The sequence below is a fragment of the Bombus huntii genome, chromosome 6 (assembly GCF_024542735.1).
Source record: "Bombus huntii isolate Logan2020A chromosome 6, iyBomHunt1.1, whole genome shotgun sequence".
NCBI classification, from domain to species: domain Eukaryota; kingdom Metazoa; phylum Arthropoda; class Insecta; order Hymenoptera; family Apidae; genus Bombus; species Bombus huntii.
Genome location: NC_066243.1, coordinates 17,731,598 through 17,753,485, shown reverse-complemented (window position 1 = coordinate 17,753,485; position 21,888 = coordinate 17,731,598).

The window sequence follows — 21,888 nt, the reverse complement described above, 5'->3', positions numbered from 1 at the left end:
ACACGAGAGCCAGAAGAAAAAGACACGATAAATACAGAAGAAGATGAAAGGGAGAGAGGGGGTAGGGGAGGATTGGCCCGAAAGCAAAGGGATCGATGCCGTTTTATTTTTTTCAGAAGCTGATTGAGATCGCCCGAGATCATTTACCGGTCGGCCTGTTCCGGGCATGGACTAATCAGATCAATCAGATAGAATGATCGCGAAATGAGTACGGGATCATTATCCTTTCTCGGGCCACGAAGCCGTCTTCTTTGTTGCTTCTTTCCGTTGTCCTCCTTCGATAGCTCTGATGAGTCCCTCTTGATCGCAAATCGAATCGTGAAATCGATTTCAACCACGAACCATTGCCGCGTCTTCCGCGATGCCCGTGTAATTCAACCGATCATTCTGCCGGCAATCGTTATCGGTGGTAAACGCGTACTGTCAATTAGGGGATTTAAATAGATTTGCTATTATGCTAACGAAATTCAGAAGTGTACTTTTATTGGTTTCCTATGATTTATTAGTGTGTATGTGTGTGTGTGTGTGTGTGTGTGTGTGTGTGTGTGTGTGTGTGTGTGTGTGTGTGTGTGTGTGTGTGTGTGTATGTGTTTGTGGGAATTAAAGGCGATAAATCTTCTAAAGGCGAAGAAATCCTATTAGGCCGAGATCTGGAATTATTATTAATACAACTCATTTCTGGAAGTTACTTTGTCACCCATGTTGTCAGTTCATGTACGATACCTTGCCATTGACTCCTGCCATATGGTTATTCGAGTCGATAAGTTATTATTCTTCCGTTATTATGTTAGAGCGTAATGGTACCTCGAGATATACACCGTGATCGATTATTCTGTGCAAAGTCGAAGATCGAGTTTTAAGAGGTTGAAGTTCGCACGATCGCGATAACTTTATCTTACTATACCTCTACTCGCAGAGAATCATCGAGAAACTTGTCCGATTAAATGGAACGAATCGAGAAAGGAATATCAAATGACTAAACGCGGTTCTTCGAAACAAGTCGACGTAATAATTATCGCGTTTCCAGTCGGCAGGGGCCCGTTCACCATGCACCAGGCATCGTTTTACGTTTCTCACGGTAAATCAGCGCACGGCTCGAAACAATTAGTCGGCTCATTAGGGAGAACAGGGGCGGCGCACGAGGCACGCACACGCGTGCACACATATGCATACACGCACACGACGAAACGCAGCTTTTCCTCCGTGTAAATTACAGCGTCCCGTTCGTCGAGGAACCGCCTTCGTCGTTTCACAGACGTGAACAACGAGCAACTGTGGAAACGATTGCGTAATCACCGCGAAAATGCTCGCTGCCGGCGAAACGAGAATTAGTCGAGAGATCATCTCGCTTTCCAAATTGATTTATGTTCGTGCCCCTACGATCGTGTAAATCATTTCCTGCCTAGTTATAATTTTTATTCCGATTCCTTGTAACCCTTGTATTTGATCTTAAAATTAAACATAATATTATACTTCATATATCTTGTTTTACGATTCGTCTTTCGAGAATGACTTCCTTAACTGCGATCCGAGAGCTAACTAATAGTAATCGTTCCTTTCAATGACCCATATGACGAGTCTTTGGCTAATGATGGAAATATGACTCGTATGATTCACCTGATGCATCCTCGATCTCCAATGTGCTAAGACACGGACATAATTCATAGCAATCAACGTATCGCATTCCTATATTGTTTGAAGGTATGCCAGACCACCGGAGAGATACTCGTTTAAACGCAGGTTCACCAATTATTGGGCAATAATCGTCTAAAATTATCAGGTCTGGTCTCAAAATCTTCCCTCCTGGACCAGAACGCCTAATTATCGAAAACCATATAACCTTTCACCATTTTCTTCGATGTTTTGTTCACTGAACAGATATCTCGTATGTTTCTTCGCTTCCGTTCTATATTTTCTACGAATGATTCGAACGTGTCGATGGCCCTTCCTCCGACGACGCAACGTTGAGGGAAAAAGTCTGGCTGCCACGCGATGGAAAGTCGATGCCCTTTGGAAGGACGACAAACGTTTTGACTCGAGGACAATGAGTCCATTTCACCAGGACTTTCACACGCGGTGGCCTTTGTCGTGTCGGTAGGCGTGGTTAAATGTCGCAGGTAGATCCTTCTGAAGCGCTTCGATATCTATACTTCCGTTTGCTTTCTTAAATTTTTTTATTCTCCACCGATACCGATGTTCATCGAATATTCAAGACGCTAAGAATTTTAAACCTATTTAAGATTAACATTAAACCATAAATTTACATATAAATAGCGATCATAAATTTTGAATTTCAATCTGTATAATTTTTAATTGCAACTTTCATTTGGAAATCTTTCGACCAAAATTTGCTCATCCGAAACTTAAATTTTGTAATTCCTCGATTAGGATATTTTAAACTAAATTCAACGAAATCTGAACTGCAGGAATATCAACGGGCTTTGTAAATTAAATTTCTCTATTACTGATTATTACCATGAAATAAACCAATCCTTCTGTTCGTACCACGTCACGAACATAAAATCCTCTGAACTTTAAAATGAGCCAATCCTTGGCAGATAAATTATTCTATCCTACAAAGTGTCGGCATACATTCACCAAATTGAATGAAAATTCTTCTTCATTCTCCTCTGCTCTCTTCTCCAAAGTTCAAACTCGACGGGTCTCAGCCTGAGAGTTTCAGGGCGATCGTTCTAAACATGGCTCCGCTTGACAAGGAGCCCACGGTGAATTGGTCGCTCGCTGGAGGGCCGCGCAATAAAATAATTTACACGGCAAGTGCCGAGAAGTCAAACGGAGTCAAAAGTGAAGGAAGGATAATTACCGCGTAATGTCGTACTTTCTCCTCGGAGCGTCGGTGTACGCGCGGTCATTTACACGCGTGTAAAACGTTGATGCTTGGAAGCAGCTTACTCCGACGATATTAATGTCGTGCTAGTAATACGCGTAATGGTGCGAGCGCAGCTGCGTGAACGGGCTGCATGATTTAAATCCCGCGATTAAAATGAATAGAAACCAGCCTGAGACGGTGACGCTTACTTAAACACCTAGTTTTTCTATGGAAAATTTTACTCATCCTCCTCTTAACAATGTTTACGATACCTACGCTGGCGCTTCCTATTGTACGAACTTTTTACTTTCAACCGAGAGAAAGACGTTTAATATTTTCAAAACATCTATAGTATAGAATCGAAGCGTGAAGTTACGTATACGGATAATTATTCTTTCACATCTTCCTCGATTATTTCTTCGAGTGCTCAAAAATCCTCGCTCACGATCGAGCACTATTTTCCAAACTAACGAAATAATTAAAAATTCAAGATCCAACATCTACTACTCGTTTTGTCTCTGACGAATTTACAATTGGAATCCGCGCTACGCGCAAGCGTAACATAAATCCCGGAATTTCCCGCGTATTTTGCCTTCGCAATTTACAACCTGCCTTATTGCCCTGGACGATACGGGACCATTCGACGAATTTTTCCACGGCTTATTTACGCTCTTACCATACATCCCCGTATAACCGAGACACGATAGAGAAATACAGTGCAGATCGTGTTACTCTCGGTTCTTCTACCACACGCAACGATAAAACGATAAAAGTCCCGATGATATATTCCACGGTACAAGTGCAGCGTGTTTTTAACGATTCAAGGCGCCTTGGCCGGGCTGGTATCAAACGAAATCGAGCACGTATCAAGAAAGAGATTCGAAACTCGCGTGTCCCGTGCCAACGTTCGTTGCACGTCCTTGATCCACGAAGGACGTGCAGGATCACGGTCGAGGATTTTCATGGTACGTCCGTGGTGAAAAGGCGGTCGGTTTCGTTTCGAGCCCCGCCACGGTGGAGCGTCGGTTGCCAAGCCTGGCTCATTTTGATTGATCGGGCAATATAGCCTGCTCGCCCCCCGCGGTTCGTGCATTACCCGCCGCGACGTGGAAAAATTACCGGATTGAGATGCACTCATTAATAATCCTCGCGTACTCGCGCGCACGCTCGCGCGGTTCCACAGCCCTTCGACTTCGATCTTGAACCGTGGCTCACGTGTAATTACTCGCGAACGACCACGCGACATGGAACAAGCACCGCGTGAACTCTGCTCGTTCCACGAGAACCACGCATTTCTACGGAAAACCTTGCCTTCTTCGGATTGTTTCGCGCCAAGGACGAGTGTCGAGAGTACGCTGAAGGAGCGAGAGGATGGCGAACGAGTTTATTCGTGACTGGGTGTTTCGAGCCGACGCGCACCTTTGATTTATAACGGGGATGATTGGACTTTACTTGTTACTTTATTGGATGATTGCTGCTTAATGGTAATGCAATTCCGTCGATATATTTCAACGGATTTTTCAATGTACGCGGACCTCCGTGTAACGCGGGGATACGTTTCGTGATATAGGAAATCAAATTACACGAGGCGCTTGGGTCGTTTCTGCATGTGGATGTTTATCGGTTTATGGGAGATTTAACGATAAAGAACCAACAGGATGCATATGATATGCAAGAATACTCGAGATATAGAATATATAGGAAGGTAGACTAGGGTCAAAAGCGAATATTTCAAAATGTGCCGTACCTTGTTCACGTACAATGGCTGGTCATACTTTTCCACGACGTACAGTTCTTCTTCCTCGGAGCTTTAAAGTCGTAGAATAAAATATTTCCTTCGTCAGGATAAATTTTTTCCTTGTTTTGCTACGACGCGCGATGCAATGTGCGTTTATACGCGCGTCGTTAGTAATTATTGAAATCATAACATAGATATCGCTAGTCATTAGTAGAATTTGCAAGCAATGTTCGACGGAAAGGAGCCTGCATTTTCAGCGGAAAATTTTAGAATCTTCAGCATCCGAGAACAGGTTATACGAGAGTTATACGAGAGTATTTTCTCATTGCGCTATTCAAAGCCACATTATAGCTAAACGAGTTATACAGGAATCCACTATACATAAATCAACACTTTAAGATAGCAAGCAAACGATTAAGATTCTACTAAATACTCGGCATGTAACAAACTACATATTTAGAAAAACGAAAGAAATCACCTAAATTTTACAAATCCTGTAGAATGCAAAGAATAGACTCTTAAGTAAAGGATGGAGGGGATCGTCGAACCACCCCTTGCGGATAAAGCTTATTTCTCAGGTGCGTATAAAACGGAAAGGCAGATCCATGTGAAACTCGATATCCGTTTATCAAGGATCCACTTTGCGGATCCGGTGAATTGCTCCCGGTTTCTTGTCGCCGATCGGAACGTAAAGCAGCCACGAGGTACACGCGGTCCGTGTCCGTGAACGCGAACGTGGATAGTTTTATGTCGGCCCTCTGCCTCCCCGTAATGCGTTTGGCTAAGAACTGCCGTGCGAGCAGCGAAAAGAAAGCGAAGAAAAAGGCGAAATCGGAGGAGGTGAAGGAGACAGCGGGTGAACGGGAAAGCAGTGACTTAGTCCCAGAGAGCGAGCAGGCGAGAAAAGAGAAGAAAAGAAGGACAGAACGGTCTTAATATCCTTTGATTTATCTCGGCTGGGTCACGGCTCCTTTTGCTTTCATCCTTGTCTCTCTTCTTATCTTAGTCGTTTGCTTTCTATCTTTTTCTCTGCTTTCCCTCCCCCTCGTGTCCAGTCACCCCCGTGCAAACCGCAACGCATGGGCGGGCCAATAAGTTTTTAAATAACCATAACTCCTGGTTTTATGGGCGAAGCGGCGCGCGATGGACCATGGCCGATCTCCTCGCGTCCACGATACGGTCAAACTGTAGCGAGCCACTTGTTTGCTTTATCCCCCTTTATATTCGATTGGTTTCGGCACTGATCGCTAGGGAACAATTCGTCCGACGTGGTACCTGCCTCTTGAAGTCTGGCTGTTCCGGTTCAGAAGTTACGACGTCGCGCGACTTTGCTCACTCGTTAACTTGACATACGTAGAATCGGCTGGCTGAGTTTTCGTATTAATCGGCAACCGAGAAATATAAATAACGCGAATATTTTCTTAGATCCACGTATAGGATAATTCTGGAACCGGAGATACTTCAAGCTGAAATATTTGAAGAGTACCTAAGAGTATATTATATCTCTTAATCGTCCAAACAAAAAGCTGCTTCGATCACCTGGACGAAACACGTTCATAAATTCCCATCGACTACCTCGGTTACACCGATCAGACCGTTTCGAATCTTCAGGCATTTACGAAACCATTCGCGTGGTCGTTTGTTTTCTCACGCAACATCGAGGACAGGTACGTAGCGACGATCGAACGAAAGAAAAAACAACGCGTGGGTGAATAGTATCGGAAGAGGAGATGGTCGTAACGTGCACGAATGGCTACGGCACGATACGTCGGGCTAGATTCGTGTAGATCATTACAGAATGGAAGCTAGAACAGCGAGGCGCCCGCTTTCCTCGCTCGACAGACGGACGCATGCGGTCCGCGCGCGTTCTACACGCCGTGTCATGTTGCGGAGGCGCTCCTACTAAGTCACGGGCCCATTGTTCTAGTCGCCGTTTGATAGACGATGCTCGTTCGCTACACAACTGCTCGAGAGCACATGCGTCAGAGGTTAGACGATGATGAGCATCCGTTGCCCTTTTCGCTGTTCCTTTTGTGGTTTGAACGATTTTGTTATTCAAATGCACGCGCACACAGATATGGATCGGAGCTCGTGCTTCACGGAGTTTCGATCGGTTCTGAAGGAAAGCTGCAGCTCGGTTTCACTCCTCCACCGTGTCTGTGCACTACTGTTCCTTGGTTTACGTATGTTTGATGCGAAGCAGAGATAGTGGTTTGTTTGGTTGTATTCCGAAACACCGAAGAGTTTATAGGTGTAAGAATTTTTTTAGTCGGATCGATCGAATAGAAGGGTAGATTAAAAATGTCGCGCAAAGCAACAGAAATTTGAGACGTAGATTTTTAAATTTGAATCGTTTCGTGGAAATGTCGAAGGCTTTAGAGCGAAGAGAGATTTTTAATTTAAATCGACGAGATAACGGACAGACTGAAAATTTCTGATAATTTCCGAAAGACAAGAGAAATTTGTTTTCGGGTACCTTTGGCTAGTTGGAAACTAAATTACCTGTGTCAAAATTGGCTGGTACATTCGCTTTTATTAAAGTTTAGAATTAGTTTCTTGTTTAACAAGAGGAAAAGAATTTTTAAACGAATCGGCGTTCATTCGATCGGTATCGGTCGATACTCTTCGACGATAATTTAATGAAAAGTCTCGTGGTTATGAAGTATTTTTACTTTGGAATGCTCTGGAATTCAATTGTTTCGTGACTCGTCACAAATCTACCGAACCATGTCTTTATACACCATATACGGTTACTTCCCTTTCCACCGATATTATGCCATACCCTGCTACGTTTAATTACGAAGAGTATAATTGACCTGAAGAATACAATTCGTAACAGTATAAGGCTCTCTTACCTGAGACCTTACCTTTTAATTTTCCAAGCACGCGCTTATCAATTAAAATTTTATCAACGACGTTATTTAACGACAACGACCGATTATCTTGATACTTCTTTTCATCTTTGGACTTTACGTTTGAATATACGCTTTTACGTAACGCGTTTCTTTTATCAAACCTTTCGCCGTAGAATGAAGCTCGTTATACGATATTAGAATATTAAGTTTGAATGTAATAACGAAGGAACGAGACAATTCTTTTATCGTCTACCTTAGACCCAGAAAGAACAAACGTCGAAAACGAGAAAACGATTGGAATAACCCCTATGGTAGGATCGCTTTCTTTCGAAAATTGTGGTCGTCGAGTTGTCAAATGTATTCGCTATTTCCAAATGTCACTTAAATATCGTGCATAATAGAATTCGACAAACTACAATTTGGCAAATTGTAATGCCATATTTAACTTGACCCGAGTAACCCTACGTTACTCTAGCCGAGGAACGCGTCGTAGCCGCGGCATTAACCGCAGTCATTGTAGCCCTAACGATCCGCGCTCATCCACCATTATAAATCCCGCTCGAGATTTACCATCCAGTCTCGCGGTGTAACCATGGCTGTTTCGAAAGCTCTCGCTGCCCTCTGAACGGGAAACACTCGTGCCCCGTCCCCGTCGCTTATCCACCGATCGTTCGAAACGAATTGCAGACACGCGGCGATTCGAGCTTCCTCGCGTTTCCTCGCAACGTTTCGCTGTTCGCGCGGCTTCCTGCTACTCTTCTATGATTTAACCCCGGCGTGCACCTCGGGACGCGTTCGCCGTGCCTTCTTCTCGGCCAGTCGGCATGATTTAAACTCATTGGGTGCCACGACCGTGCGCTCAAGTCCGACACGCGCGTTCACGCATACAACACAACACACGGTCTATCTTGGGCTAGGGAATGCTCCTCGCTTGTGCTCGATGTTGCATCGGGTTCGTGAGCGCTGGCCCCGTATCCCGGTTGCCACGCAACTTGCTTCACGACCCAGCACCACCCACTCATCTGGTAGCAGGCAGTTAAAGCGATCTCTTTTCTTCTCAACCACCGAACTCACGATTTCGGTTCATGGGATTTGAACGATTCGGAGGTCTTGGACGATTTACTTCCATATGGAATACCGTCGTCTCACTTGGATATTTTCGGGAGATTACGATTTTTAAGGCCTTGGATGTGTTATCGTAGAAAAATTCGAGGCGAGAAATTCTTAATTTCATTTAATTCGACGATGAGTAGATTCGCTTGGCGTAGCATCCGACCTGCGTGCCAATAACACGAGTAGTGCTGATTTTCTAACGAGACCAACGACTCGTGATACACGATACACTTACCTCGACTATAAAATAATCAGCAACATCATCGCAAAGCTTAACGTCGCTCGATTTCGTTTACGCGTTCGTAACAATTTCTAATTAAACCGACTTATTGCAATGCCAATTCCGGATCAAACCTTCGACAAGGATTCTCCGTCCCGCGTAGCACAAAAACGGACTTTGCTATTCACCACTCGTTTCCGGCAAGCTTGGCCCGATCATCGTTGGGTCTTTTAATCCTAACAAATCGAATTCAACCGTCTCGCCGGCACGAGCACCGTTGGAAAAAGAATCGGGAAGCACGATGATAGCGACGAAACGATGGCAGGGCTGAAGAAAACGGGCGCGTAACGCGACGTGGGGCAGAAAGACATAGGCAACTGCGGGATGAAGAGAGTCGGACGCGGAAAAAAGGAAATAATAAAGCGAGTCGATGCCAGGTGCTTGGACGGTTGGCATAAGAATGCGTCCAAAAGCAGTGCGTGTCATTAGAGAGCGTGAAAGACGTGACAAATGACAGTCTGTCTGGTCGTGAATGCGTATTGGCGCCCCCTATCGTTGCCATTCGTTTGTTTGCGGTCACACATTGTCGTGCCGAGCAAAGAAAGATCAGGCAGGGCCAAGGTACTTCTTCGTTTATCGTTGGAACCTCCGCCGTTGGCGTTTTGCGACTCTTCTTTCCGTCTGTCGTACCCGCGTGTGAGAATGTGATTCGCTATGGATCCTTGGGGATGTTTTGACGGCCGGTTGACGAGCGATTGTCCTTTCTCTCTGCCATTGCCCTTCCCAGCGCCTTTTCGTTTTTTCCTTTACCGCCGTCACGCGGCTAAACTTCCATTCCGGCCGCCTTTCGAGTGGCCTCGATTAACGAGCACGATCTTCTTTTTGCTTCGCGTTACCGTTCTTGATGGATTCCGACGAATATAAATAATCGACGATGAACGCTTAGCAACTCGACGTGTCAGGGACACCGGCAGTTCTTCCTCGTTGCAAGAAAAACTATCGATCCAACGATAGATAGTTTTATGTCTTGCACGAATCATCGGTTAAATATAGCAACCATGGTCAGTGAAAACGTCAAATAGAAAATTCATAAATTGTAGCTTCGAGGTGTCTCAACCCTCGTTATTGTCGTCGTTCCATGGATCAGGATTACCCTATACCTGTAAATACAAGGGTTTCACCATACCTGCATGTTCTTCGTATACTCCGAATCCGACTTAATCCTTCCCTCTGACCACTCGTTCCCTACAAGAAACGTCCTCCGAGAAAGTTCTCGACGCAACGTAACTTCATCGTTCCCCTCCTCTTAACCCGATCTAGACTACCGAGGCAATAGCGAACGAACGGCTCGATACAACGCACGATAAGGGCATCGAGTCTGCCTTAAATCCACCAACATCGAGTACACGATGTCGTCGTTGGTGGCCGGCAGTCATCAGCGAACACTTAATCGCGGGGACGCGTCTAGCGATCCGAGAAGTTGAAAAATCTGCTCGACCACCCTGCTGTTCGACCTAGGCGATCGCCAGGGCGCTATTTCGCAATTACCGAGACGGAAGAAGGGAAGAAGCTGTTGGTCGAGAGCCTACCGTACAGTCGAGTGGACCAGTCTTAGGGCTGCGGCGTCTCACGGATCCATGTTAACACGGACGGCCACTAATCGTTCACGTTTTCGCCATAAGGGCTGATTCACTGGCAGCCCCGGTTCTTTACGGCATTGTTCGCCGTCGGCCCGGTCGGATCGCTATCTTAACTAGCCTCGTGCGCGCCGCGAGCAACTGGTAGCTACCGACCCTGTGACTGGCCAGTGCCGCTGGTAGCTTGGTACCGCTCGTAGACATGATCGTTCCTCCGGCGTGTTCTCCGTCGTGCTCGGCCACGGCCTATACGTGACGGTAGTAAAGTAAACGTTGCCCGGTTCGCCTGGAAGTCAGCGATCCGGAGCCAGGAACGGGGCCCTGGACCAACAGCGGGCTGGTCTGTTACCTCTAAGAAACTCGGAGCAAAGATGCAACGACGTTAGGTATGGCGAAAAACGTAGCTGCTGGAGAAAGAGAGATCGTGGAACGATAGGGGAACAACTCTCGGAGAGAGTACACACAGAGTGGTCGAAGCAGACCGAAGGTGCGAAGAGATGGGATTGGCCGGTGCTACTGTGGCCCCCCGTAGAACTCCTATCGCGAGGATGCGAGCAAAGGTCAAGTTACGTCAAGTTGTAACCCCGCGTCTCCCTCTTTGGTCTCCTCGCCACGAAACAAGCTGCGCGCATCCCTGTCGCGTACCGTATTGCTCCTTTTTCTCCCCTCTTGCCGAGCGTACTCCGCTTCCTCGAGGTCACGTCCTTCCCGCGCCAGACGATTTGCGGTTATGGGGGCCGCGGGGAACCGCGATCGCCCGATTGGGTGCGAAGCACGCCGTTCTTGCGGCCGTGGCGATGGTTAGGGATCGGTTTAGGGGTTGCGGATAGTTGGAGGATTCGGAGATCAAAGTGGTCGATCTGATTTTGCGAATGAATTGGTCGGAGAATAAACAGCGAGAGTCCGTACTATAACGCGATTTGCGAAATAACCGTGAAAACGAAAAGCTTTTCCAAGAAATAACACGAGAGGGAACATTTGCAAATAAAGATCATACAAATTTTGATATTGGAAAAAATTCAGAAGGAACATTAGATTTTAGTTCCATTCGTCCTTTCGATTTTTCCAAGCTTTTTATTTAATTTTCTATCTAATTTTTTGTGCCGTAGGTTCCATAAAACGCATAATTTGTATACCACGAAATCTCCGTATCGTACGAAGTTGTGAATCGGTAGTAGCCCGAAAAACGCACCGTTATAAATCTATAAAATTTCTACAAAAAATTCAGAATTAATCATTTTGATCGCTCTGATAGTTCTAGTATCCGTTCTTCAGATTCGTCGCTCTCTAGATTCAATTTTCACGTAATCGATTATTAAAGGCCGACACGTATACACGGGGTAAACATAGAGACGTTGAATCAGATATCGATCTTAATCGATAGCTCATCATCCATAATCCATCATGGACGAGGTCGATCTAAAAGAATCAACGTGTGCCAGTTCTTTTTCTGGCGGTAATTTTCGGATGAAAGCCCCCCGAAGAACCGTTGAAAGGAATACCATTACCGATGTCAGTAAAAATTTGTGAAGTATCGGTATAAATCCTCCGATCATTCATATCGATCCAAGTAACAATGACGTGTGAATAACACATTGTAATTCGGCATTCAGATGTATCAAGAACGGTAGAGTGGCATTTTGCAACAAAAATTCTTATAGAAATTTCCTATATAAAAATCAATGAGAAAATCGATTCTGAGAAAATCGTTTTCCTCGTGCATCAACGTATCTTGTACGATAAGATCGTCAAATTTCTCTCGTTCGAGGTAAGAGATGCAATCTCATTATTTAACCAGCACATGGTGCCGCGATATTTCGCGAAACGACCGGCGAACAGTTTGAATTTACAATGTTCTGCGGTTAGGATCGTCGTAAGCGGAAATCCATCGAGTCTGGGGGCTGTCTTTTTCTTGCGGCTATGCACCGTGACTTTCGCTTGGGTTGAAAACAATTAGACGACCGCTAGAAATTTCACTCTAATGAATAATAATCGATGGAGTCGGGAGGAGTGTTACCCACGGCCCCATTAGCCGCGTTGCTCTGCGTTTCGTTGCTCCAGACAAATTGATTTCGCTTTCCTAAGTGAATATTACCATTCTAATGATGATAGCGTTGTGTTTCACCTGCCGGCCGGAATCCAGCGATTCGCCGCCGTTGGTTAATACGCGTTTCGGCGATGAAATATCGGGACACTCTATCATACACCGTTGCCTCGGTTTTTTGCCACTTTACAGGTTTCGATTCGGTCTTTATAATTCAACGTCATGAACGCTATCGACGTGCCACTAATAAGAGAGATTGAATTCCGACGTAGATTCGTTTCTTTTTTATTAGCCGCTCGTTAATTTGTCTCGGCGCGGATGATTTCGAGCTGGCAGCTCGAAAACCGTGTCGAGTTTTGGATCGGAGAAATTACGGGCAACGATTTTCCTATCTCTGGCGTAATTAACGCTTCGGCAGATCAAAGACTATGTATCGATAAAGCGGAGATTATACTCATCCGATTTCTTCAGTTGAAAAATAGCTTTGGACAGATTTGTTGCACATCGAATGATTAGTTTTTCTCTTATTTAAGTGTAGGTATATAATTTCGTAAATATCTGCTTTCGATATTCAATGTGTTTTACCGCTTCTTGCAAATTCCATCTTCTTCGCGAATATAGTATTCTAGTCTTTAGAAATCCTACAATTTTAATGCATATGTAACAACATTTTATTGCAAATCTTGCTTTAAACATTATTTGTATGTATTTTACGCGGCTCGCTATCGCGATGCGCTAACATCGGCACTACCTCATCTACCCAATCAGCAAATTACTGGGTTGAATTTCTAATAAATACATCATATTGCTTTTCGTATAATAAACGTTACCTAAATGATTATTTATTGTATTTCGAAGTCCGTTTCTCGTCTACTGTTTCTCTGGCACAATGTACATGGTCTACAAACAACGCAGACCCTAGACGATATTGAAGCGATTTGAATATTGTTTCAAATAATTACAATTCGACTTTTGCCTGGTCCAAACATAATTTACGTGTCACGTTTCGTTTATGATATGCCAATTAAATAATTATTAGCAATAAAAAAATACAAAAGCCCTCAAATTGCCGAATTAAAGAGTCGTAATAAGAAGCTGTAACTTCCAAGAAAACCATATGAAAGCTACTCGGGAAATCTGCATCGGGACTTTACGATTTTCAGGAACTGTCTCGTAGTAACCGAAGACGTGGTCCACTAAATGTCATAAATAAATTTTGTTGCAGAAATTAACCAGATGAAACCGCGAGAGTTACGGTCCAGCCTCCGAACGCATTCTTCTGTCTTCCATTCCGACAAAGACGTTGTCTCTGCTGTTCTCCCCTCCCCCTCCCCCTCTCTCTCTCTCTGTCAGCTTATTGCCCTTTCCCTTAAACGGTATGTCTCCTTTTGTTCTCATTATTCATGCTTCGTTCTTCCAGAGATAACCCTAAATAAGATTTGAACGGCTCTCACCGACATAATTAAGTACAGTTTGGTGCCAACAGATTTACGATTCGGTACGAAAGGATTACAATTTAATTTGACTGGACATAGATATATACGTTGACGAAAATAACCTGTCGAGTGAAATAAATTTTTCCTTCCAAATGCATAGATGAAAGTTGTTAAAAATAGAGATTGGTCTGTAGATTTTTGACATTGAGATTTTTCTTCTTCTTGTAGTACGTTTGTTTATTGTTACTGTTGAAAGTTACTGCAAGAATCAATAATCCATTATTCTGTATTGTCATGAGTTGTCAACTATTGTCAACTGTAATGTCAACTATTACAGTTTGATGAAACAATTATCTCAGGTAATAGAATTCTAAACTGACTTTTATTTCTAAATTCTTCCATTGAACACGTTTTAAATTTCACTCGGAGGACACTATTTAAACAATTTAGTAATCATTCCTAGCAGTTGATCGACGATATGCCTAAATGCGATTTATTCCAACTTTCATTTCTGTAATCGCGTGCGTTTCGAAATTGCGTTATATATATCGTGATATCGTGTTGTCGTCGAATTCGATCATCAACCGGCAAGTGACGATTTCGATAGGAAATCTAAAATATCATATTTACAAGATCACTTTCGAATAGCCGAGCCGCAGTGTTCTCGGTATTTTATCTGTAATTTTCACATAACACGGGATAGGTAAGTAATGTGTGTTCGAAAGATGAAGAAGATAGCTACGTGGCTGAGAGTTCAGGTAGAATTTCAGAAACGGCCAGAAGCCGCGGTGAAAGATTCTCTAGAGAACTATCTAACAATGAAGACACAATCTCTCCGCAATTTTTACCGAAAACCTGTACTTGTCCGCGGAAATAGAAATCCAAAGATCGAACAATTCTCAAACCACAATGCTCTATCACGAGAAAAACTTGCGTGATTTCCAACGTCTCTCTCAAACTCCTTTCTAATGTTACATTCTTCAAGATGAATCCTATCGGCTCATCGATATCGAACGAGCATTACAGAAATTTTGTATACATTTTATTATACGTTTCTTTCGCCTATCCTTCGAAAATAATGACCGTTCAAACACAGGGTTTATTGCTCTCTTTGACTGTTGAAATTTTTTTGTTAAGCCGCACGAATGTAAAAACGCAACAATTATGTTGGCGACACTAGTTAAATAATTGCATCGATGCAAAATATGCGTCGAGGATAATAAAGATTGTACCATGAAATTAGAAAATAGAAATTCACGAATAAAAAATGAAAACGGAAGGAAGAACGTGCTCGTCGGTAAAATAAACGCAAAAACCATGTTAAAGAAACGGTAATCGTCGACGGGCTACTTTTTGCTGTACCAATAGGCAAGCAACGACAATTTCTACCGAGAAATATATTTACTAGTGTCAGGATAATCCCAGTCGTCGAAACGTGGCTGCGTATGGTAGTAGTACATCGATGGCATAGTTCCTGTTCACGATTCGGAAAGCGGAAAGCGGAAATCTGTGAGCAAGAAAGGTGGCAAACATATCCAGCTGGTACTTTCGGTGCCTCCCGAGGGACACGATACTTAAAGGTGCGTTTGTTCTTGCAACACGATGTACAGAAAAGCTAACAGAGAAAACGCAAAAGGGTCGAACGAAAAAGCCAATCCTCCGCTTTAAAACCAGGTAGCGTTACAGATGCTTCGGAGAAAGCACGACGACAGCTCGTTCCTACTGCGGAGCAAGCTGCCCTAATGCCGGAAAATTTAAAGCCAGAAATCGCTCCCAAGAGAACGCTTCGCTCGTCCACTACAATTTATCTTCGTCCAATTCGACTGGTCGCCGATAAGCTGTGCTTCGAGAAATGTCCAAAAATACGAGAGTAACGAATCGGACGAACCAATGGGTCTTGCAATTCGCAAGAAACTCTTCCGAAGGAGATGTAATTTTGGAATGGCGAGCAAAGGCGACGATCCGGACGAATTCTCGTCATTGATTCGCTTAAACCAAGCTGCGCATCTAAGACTGCCTCTCGACTCTGGCCTCTGTTAATCCGACACGGTCGATGTTATCCATTTATGGGAATTGTACGCGTGCGATATCGCTGTTGGAATCTTATCTGTAGGACTTTGACCAGCAATCTGGTTAACTGGTACGCAGGTTCGTCTCTAATCCCTGGATTGACCGTGTGCCGAGACCGAGTAATCCACGAACTCACCATGAGATTTTCCTACCGAAAAGAAATATTGGCAAAATCATAATGGTGGTGGTGCTCCGTGAAACAGCCGCGTTAATCCCAATTTAAATGGGATCTGTCCTCGTGGACAAAGGATCTAATAAGAAGGAAGAAGGTGGGCGGCACAGCATGGATTAGTAGGAAAATCTGGAAAAGAAGATTGTTACGCTGGGCCACCGTGAAATTGTCAACACAGAAGCCAGAACTCTGGACGAACCTCTTCGTGAACGGGTTCGTAGATGAGCGAAAAACGTTCGTTTTGTTTCGGTACCTCCCATTGACCGCTGAGATTCGAGGAACTTTGGTGCTTCAGGTGCTTGGTCAGGATGCATTGTGTTTCATTATGAGGAAGATTTAGCAACGCCAGGGCTTTTGAATATTTAAAATTTCTTCTTGCAGAAGTACATAGCTGAGTTTTTGAAGCAGCAGGAACGTAAAGAGAACTTGCCAAAATGTAGTTCGCAATTACGAACGTGGTTCTACGACGTGAAATTATCGATATATTTTGGTATGGAGATAATATGGCTGTATCTCTAACGCAATATTGTACCGTTTATGACTTGAGAAATAAGCCTCGGGCGACATTTACGTACATGACCATACACAAATATTATAAATATCTGCCACGTATTTCGAGACTGCCACTTTGTACCTAGAATACAAAGATCTTGCTTTCTGTGCTTTAATTTCACGACGTGAAACGATCCTGGTCTTTTCCTTGTTTTCTTCTTCTCACGAAGCAAAGATTCTGAATTTAGGACTTTCCTCGTCTAAATTAGAAATGTCACGGTGACGAGATTTTTATCATGAGCGGAAAATCGGTATGCGTGATCCGTAGCGCGGAGAAAGGTGCGCAAGAGCGTTGTTTCGACGAAAGTCGGAGGTTAGCCGCGTAAAAGCGGGAAATTTCGCAGCGGTACCTTTGCTCCGTCATTCGTGATTTCTGCGAAACACGATAGTATTCGGGACGCGATTCGACGGTAAATTCGACGACGATCGTACGGGTCAACGTGGTCGTCAACTCGTTCCTGGAAGCGTCGAGACGGCGATTTCGCCGAGTTCCTCGACCACGCGATTACGATATCGACGCCGACACGATTCTCCACTTCGTTCCCTCGTTGGATCTAGTACGCGCCGCGATCCAGCAATTACGACCGCTCGGTTCTAGCCACGGTGTCCGTCTTAAAGCGTTTCCGCTACGAACAACGTTGGAAACCCGTCACTTGGCTAATCGCACTCGGCTCGAATCTCTCGACGATTCGCTAAGACTTTCCACGTATTCTCGTTAACGTCGCGCGCAACGTTTCGGAATGTGGTATCAATCACTCGAATCCCTGCAGACGTTCGTGCGTCGCCTTCGACAAAGGAACTTTCGAGAAGCTGAGAAGTTAAGCCGCCGACTGGATTGTTCCTAAAGCCTCGCACTAGTCAAATTATTTGACTTCGGGTAATCTGATTTGGACGTGATAGGCATCTAACGCGAAATGATCTGTAGAAGATAATGACGCGGGAGAGTCTCAACTTTGTTTCAAACTTGAAAGATGATTTTAAATCGGGTGAAACAACAAATACGCATTGATTGTTATTTAAGAAAAAGCGACTCGATCAACGGAGTTGAGAAGTCGAGGAAATAAGTTTCCAAGTCAAGTGGACTTTCGTGTTACTCGTAACGGGTGCTAACATTTCTTAACTCGGCTAGGCTAATAAATATTTAAATATAATGGAATGGAACAGTTATTCAAAAAGGTCTAACTACCAATTTTTCATTTTCGGTCGGTTGTATAGTGTCCAAAGTGTACATAACAGCTTTATGCGGCAGCATACCTACCGTATACAACCTACACGACCTACCGTAACAAGAATCGTAAATAGTCAGAAATACAAAACATTTGCATTGGCTACGGTGCCCATGCACTGATTCTCAACAGGAAATTTTTCAACCCTTTCTCAACCCTTTAAAAGGTAGATCCTTTCGCCTCGACTCGTGTTTCGTTAATTTATGACACTATATAGAACTTGGACTACTTTGTGGGCGACCGCATCCTACTAAGAATGCAAAAATCTAATAACAACCGCCCATAAATCTTTACCGTACCATAATTCTCAATGGAATTCGGACTGGGAAGCTTTCTTTCGAGATAGTAGAATCGTAGATAGTAGATAGTAGAAATAGATAGTAGAGATAGTAGAATATATATCGTATATTTATTATATTTTATATTATTATATTTATCTAGACGATAATTTATACGAGGCGTTATATCGATCAGTAAGGTGAGAAAAAAATTTCACGATTTGTTAAAAAGAATTGAGATTATACTGTTTATATCTTTTATATTATATACAAAGTGTCTTCACAGGAAATAGTTTTCGAAAGTGGAACGAAAGTGGACTTTATGAAATTGATTTTTAAAAGTGGCTTTTGGATGGGATAAGCTTTAGATTAATGGCCTTTGGGTAGAAGTTACCATCCACCTACGGTCCTTGTTCCGAACACAAACTCCTTTCTTTGCAACTTCTTTGTTACTCGATAAGTTCTAGTAATGATTTATTATTTTAATTTGCTTCGGTTTAAGACTTGAAACTAAGATTAAAGTTCAAACTAAAATGCATTACAAATACAAACTGCGGAGCCCATCGCCATATTACAAAGCAAGAGAAAATAATCTCGACCTTCGGCCCCGTTCGTTCCGACCCCATTTCACGAAGTGACTCGAGTTTTCGATTTGTTAAACACAACCTTGCACGGACATCGTTGCTCAAAAGACGAGATCATTAAACGTCGCTCGTCTACCAAACAGCTTGGCGAGAAATCTTTTTCTCGATAGAAAAGAAACTGTTTCACTCTTCGATCTTAATTCACCTCGCATCTGTAACCTCGCGAAGCGTCGAACAAACTCGATCCTTTTGAACGGTGTCGGGTGAAAAATTGCAAAATCATCGAACGCAACGCGTTAACGAGAATCGAACGCGTTGCACCGACCGCGAACGTTATAATTTTAGAGATGAATCGCGAGTAGAGGATGACGCAATCACGCGCGACCGGTCGTTCGATCGCGAAAGAAGCCGCCAACAGATTTGAATGTAAACCGCGATGACGACGCGTCTTTTGCGATGTAACGATGATTTATTAATCGGCAGCCGGATGCACGCGTTCAAGATACGACGACCGCGTTTTCCGATCAGCGATGCGACCGTGAACCGATCGAGTTTCATGGAAGAAGGATGGGTCGGTTACCGGTTCGGCTTAGTAGGAAAGGAAAATCACAAGTAACTGGATTTTCCGATCCTATGGCACGGTAAACCGCCTACGATACTCGTACGAGCTTAGCAGCAATATTTGATGTTTTTTTTATGTTTACCGGATCGATTAAATCACCGCCGTGTCGTATCGAAAGGACACTTGACTTTGCATAGATTTAAGCCGATTAACGGGAGAGCCTCCGTGTTGGATTAACGTGTCTGCTAACAACCATGATGTGACACGAGACACGCCCGATACTTGTCCCTCCCAGAAATCTCTAAATTTGGTGAGCGGAAATTGGAGAGGATGGAATCGTGTGCGAAAGGTAGCGTAGATTCGGGTTAGATTACGAGACATAAAATTTCCAGGTAAAAATTATTTTATAACATGAAAATTACTGGTCGTAAGTGTTTGCGCGTTCTACATAGAACGTCGTCTTTTTATAGTATCGATACACCAAGAGTTTAAATTATCTATTCTTTTTAATTAGAATACCTTGTGTCGAACGTATGATTCATTAGTGCGAATTTAACTGTAGCTGTCGCTTTTCGTTTAACCGCGACGATCTGGCTTAATTAAGTTGGATAAATAACGAACAGTTGCTCAGTTCGGATATTTACTAAAGAACGAAGTTTGTAAAAAGTCTAAAGAAGTTTATAATGATGTTACTTTGAATGCGATCGTTGTCAAAACCGAATAAACGAGTCGGATAGACCTTGAACGATGAAAGTATCATCTCCAGTCGTAGATTAGAGCGTATGTGACACATATTTTCGTTCGCGTATGACTCATCAGTGACAGGTGGCTCGGCCAAACTGAAATCAGAGTACCTCTAAAGTTACCGGACTTAACTTTTAGGACAAAAAGATCCTTTTTGCGTATTACAGAAATTGCCAGGCCTGGCAAATACAGGTTTAAGGAGAGATGACCTGAATGAGTTTTCACACGACTATTCGGCGTAGCCTGTCCCTATGTTAAGATTCGAAACAAAGGATCAATGTTACAAAGGATCGGCTAATACTCGTGCTTGACAACATTCCTACGCCTAATCTCATTCAACCCGCATTGTTAAGCCAATACAAACTTCTCCACCCGTATACAAATATACTATTCAACGCGACTGAAAAAGACGCTATTAACTACACACAGATTCCAAAATAAAACTCAACACGTGTACCGCTCGGTTTAGAACTGTCCTGCAATTATTTAAAACGAACTAGACAGCGACATATTACACCACATACCGGAAATACAAAGAACGTATTCGCATTGTCCGTCTTGTTCTCAGTCCCTCTACTTTTTTATACTTAGCCATCTTTGGCATGGAATTTATCGCGTGAGAAGAGAATCTTCTCTCTGAACGCAGAGACACGCGTGGATCCTCGACCACGTGTTGCGACATCCAATGGTCGCCACTCCACTTCCCACCCAGAAGATACGATCTTCAGATTAATCGAGAGTTAGACCCTAGAGAGTTGGTTCGAGTGCTACGGTCGAAATGACCAGAGTTAATAGGTAAGCGGTGAAGATTCAGTTTTGATATGTTTCATTCGGTTTCTCGTCGCGTAATGCTACTGTTTCGCTGGATGAAAATGGACTCTGTGCAGATTGGAGCAAAGAAGTAGGAAACAGACGTAGTGTTCGGATATGTTTAATTTTTGATCGATCGGTTGCAATATAAAATTTCCACGATTTTCGAATCAACGAGGGAAAAAGGAAGAAAACCTAGCTCTAGCAGAAAATTCTACGCGAGATCTGGGAGTAGCAGCGGTGTGTTAAAGACTCGGCTTTCGATCGATTTGGTCAAACAGTGCATAGTCCAATTTGTAGGTGTATCCAATTTTAGCTGAATTTCTTGTACGTTTTTAGTAGTTTACTCGTCATTTTAATAAATTTAGTAATTCGAACGTCAATAGAGAAACGTTAAATCCGCATATCGATTTGGTAATTTCAGCAAAAAGCATCACAGGGAATTGATAGTTTCGGCGTTCTTAGAGAAATGGTAGATTTGCATATCAACTCTGGCTATCTCAACTTTACCGAAAATTCATTAAAAAAATAGAACCGAAAGAGCGAACTATCGATGCTTGGGCAATTCACGCACACACGTGTCTCTCGTTAACGCGATTCCCCTCTACCCTGTCTCGATTAGGTACCACGAAGCGATACATCCTGACCGGTGTCTTGCTCGAGCGTCTGTCGTAAGCTGGCCCAATTTCTATGCTGGCTCGCCTTATAAATCGTCTCGGCTTTTTTACGAGCTTCGCATAAAGCGCCTGAACGAGTCCTCTCGGTAACGAGCGTTCCTTTTCTTCTTCGTCTTTCCTTTCCTCGCCTTTTATCCCGTCTTCCTTTTCAGACTCTTTTCGTCCACGGTCGAACGGAGTTCCGAATTCGAGCGATACGCGCTGCACCGTGAAGTTCCAAGCGTACGTCGTTAAAACGGCTCGAAACCCTGTCGCGAACACGTTGGCGGTGTTTTTTTATGATTTCCATCGTGTTCGTATAAAAGAGCTGGAACAACGGGTTGTCACTATTAAACGTCGA